The sequence below is a fragment of the Toxorhynchites rutilus genome, unplaced genomic scaffold, assembly GCF_029784135.1.
Source record: "Toxorhynchites rutilus septentrionalis strain SRP unplaced genomic scaffold, ASM2978413v1 HiC_scaffold_127, whole genome shotgun sequence".
Lineage (NCBI taxonomy): Eukaryota > Metazoa > Arthropoda > Insecta > Diptera > Culicidae > Toxorhynchites > Toxorhynchites rutilus.
Window position 1 is genome coordinate 20,001 of NW_026599682.1, and position 2,500 is coordinate 22,500.

Sequence of the window (2,500 nt, forward strand, 5' to 3'; positions counted from 1 at the left end):
TTTTTTCCCCTACCGCGTACCTACCACAGCCTAGCGCCTAGCGCGGAGGAGGCATAACAGGGAGAAAAAAAACTCGGAGCAAGAGAGCGGTCACTACCCGTGTGGTGCTACTACCTGCACTGGTGCGATGCGTCTTACATGGGAGGTATTTCAATGTTCGACACACCGTACTGCACAGGGTTCGCATGGCACACGAGAGAGCGACAATCGCCTTATGCCCCTTCGACGCTCACAACGCACGACCCGACACCACACACTGGAGTACGCACATCTTACCACCACCAGGGGGGTGGTTCGACATGCGAAGCTCACCGGAATCGTATGACGCTCACCCGTCGGGGTTACCCCCTTCCGATGGATGGCCATCCGACTCACTGGATTCGATAGACGTTCGACCCTACCGACAGTAACTTGACCCCACCCGTACGGCATCGTACTACCGAACATCCATACAAGCTTCGCAAGTTATGCCTCAAACTTTTCACTCACCAACTTTCCCCACAATAGTGTAAAACATGGTCATACCAACGTTGCCTCGGCATGGGTATATACCGCACTGGGGGCATCGTTATAGGGGTGCCTTGGATAGACTTGTACCACTAGCCGAGACACCATGCTGGGTCGGGAAATGTTCACGCACCGCAATCGGTACCAGTGCCGGGTGTCGGTCATATTCCGATGGGGGGTAACCCTACTATTGAACTCGTACTTGTACTTGGGCCGTGCCTAAGGTGTTGGTTGTTTCAATAGTTGGTTACTTGTTTCAATAGTTGACATTTTTTCAATAGTTGAACTTTTTTCCAACAGTTTCAGTTTTCCCGTAGGTAAAGATGATGATGTGTGACCAATGTGTGAATGTGTTGTTTTTTTTTTCAATAGTCATGTACGCGCCGTTGTCGATGTTATACACACTGCGTACTGCGGGTGAGAAATAAAACAAACTGTTGTGCTGTGCTGTGCTTGATGTTGGCTTGGTGTTATTGTATTATCGAATTGGACTTAATACCAGTGCCGGGCCGATGCACACACTGCGTACTGCGAGTGCTGGCTCGCGCAGTGACAAATTAAACAAACTGTTGCGCTGTTGTGTTGTGTGCGCTGTGTGGGGGAGACTTTTCATCACACTTGACACGCGCATTCTTACCCTCGATGTTGCCTTGGTGTTATTGTGTTATCGAATTGGACTTAATATCAGTGCCGGACTGTTGCGCTGTTGTGTTGTGTGCGCTGTGCGGGGGACTTTTCCAACACTTGACACTTTGCATTCCGGGACGTGGACGCTTTCTGGGACTTAGTGTTATTGTCGGCGGGGCAGTGTTTTACACATTGCGTACTGCGGGGGTTGGCTCGCGCAGCGCTGTTGTGTGCTGTATGCTGGGGGGACTTGGACGCTTTCTGGGACTTAGTGTTATTGTCGGCGGGGCAGTGTTTTACACATTGCGTACTGCGAGTGCTGGCTCGCGCAGTGAGAAATTAAACAAACTGTTGCGCTGTTGTGCTGTGTGCGCTGTGCGGGGGACTTTTCCAACACTTGACACTTTGCATTCCTGGACGTGGACGCGTTCTGGGTCTTAGTGTTATGGTCGACGGGGCAGTGTTTTACACATTGCGTACTGCGGGTGCTGGTGTGCGGGTGTTGTGCACTTGAGACTTGTTGTTCCGGGACATGCAATGATTTCACACACACGTACGATTGCATACTACCAGGCGCAAAGCGATTTAATGAAAAAAGAGAGAAGCCGCCAGCGCGGACAGCACTAAGCTACCACGGTGGGACTTCTCTCTTACGGAACACGACGCACCCGGGCAAAACTGCGCAAGCTACTGTGCCGCGCCGATGCTGATGGGGCAATGTTACACGTACTGCGCGCTGGGTCGCGCAGTGAGAAATTGAACAAACTGTTGTGTGCTGTATGCTGGGGGGACATGGACGCTTTCTGGGACTTGGTGTTATTGCCGACGGGGCACACATTGCGTACTGCGGGGGTTGGCTCGCGCAGCGCTGTTGTGTGCTGTATGCTGGGGGGACTTGGACGCTTTCTGGGACTTAGTGTTATTGTCGGCGGGGCAGTGTTTTACACATTGCGTACTGCGGGGGTTGGCTCGCGCAGCGCTGTTGTGTGCTGTATGCTGGGGGGACTTGGACGCTTTCTGGGACTTAGTGTTATTGTCGGCGGGGCAGTGTTTTACACATTGCGTACTGCGGGGGTTGGCTCGCGCAGCGCTGTTGTGTGCTGTATGCTGGGGGGACTTGGACGCTTTCTGGGACTTGGTGTTATTGCCGACGGGGCACACACTGCGTAGTGCGGGTGCTGGCTCGTGCAGAGCTGTTGTGTGCTGTGTTGTGCTGGGGGAACTTTTCCAACACATGACACTTGTTATTCCAGGACATGCAATGATTTCACACACACGCACGATTGCATATTACCAGGCGCAAAGTGATTTAATGAAAAAAGAGAGAAGCCGCCAGCGCGGGCAGCACTAAGCTACCACGGTGGGA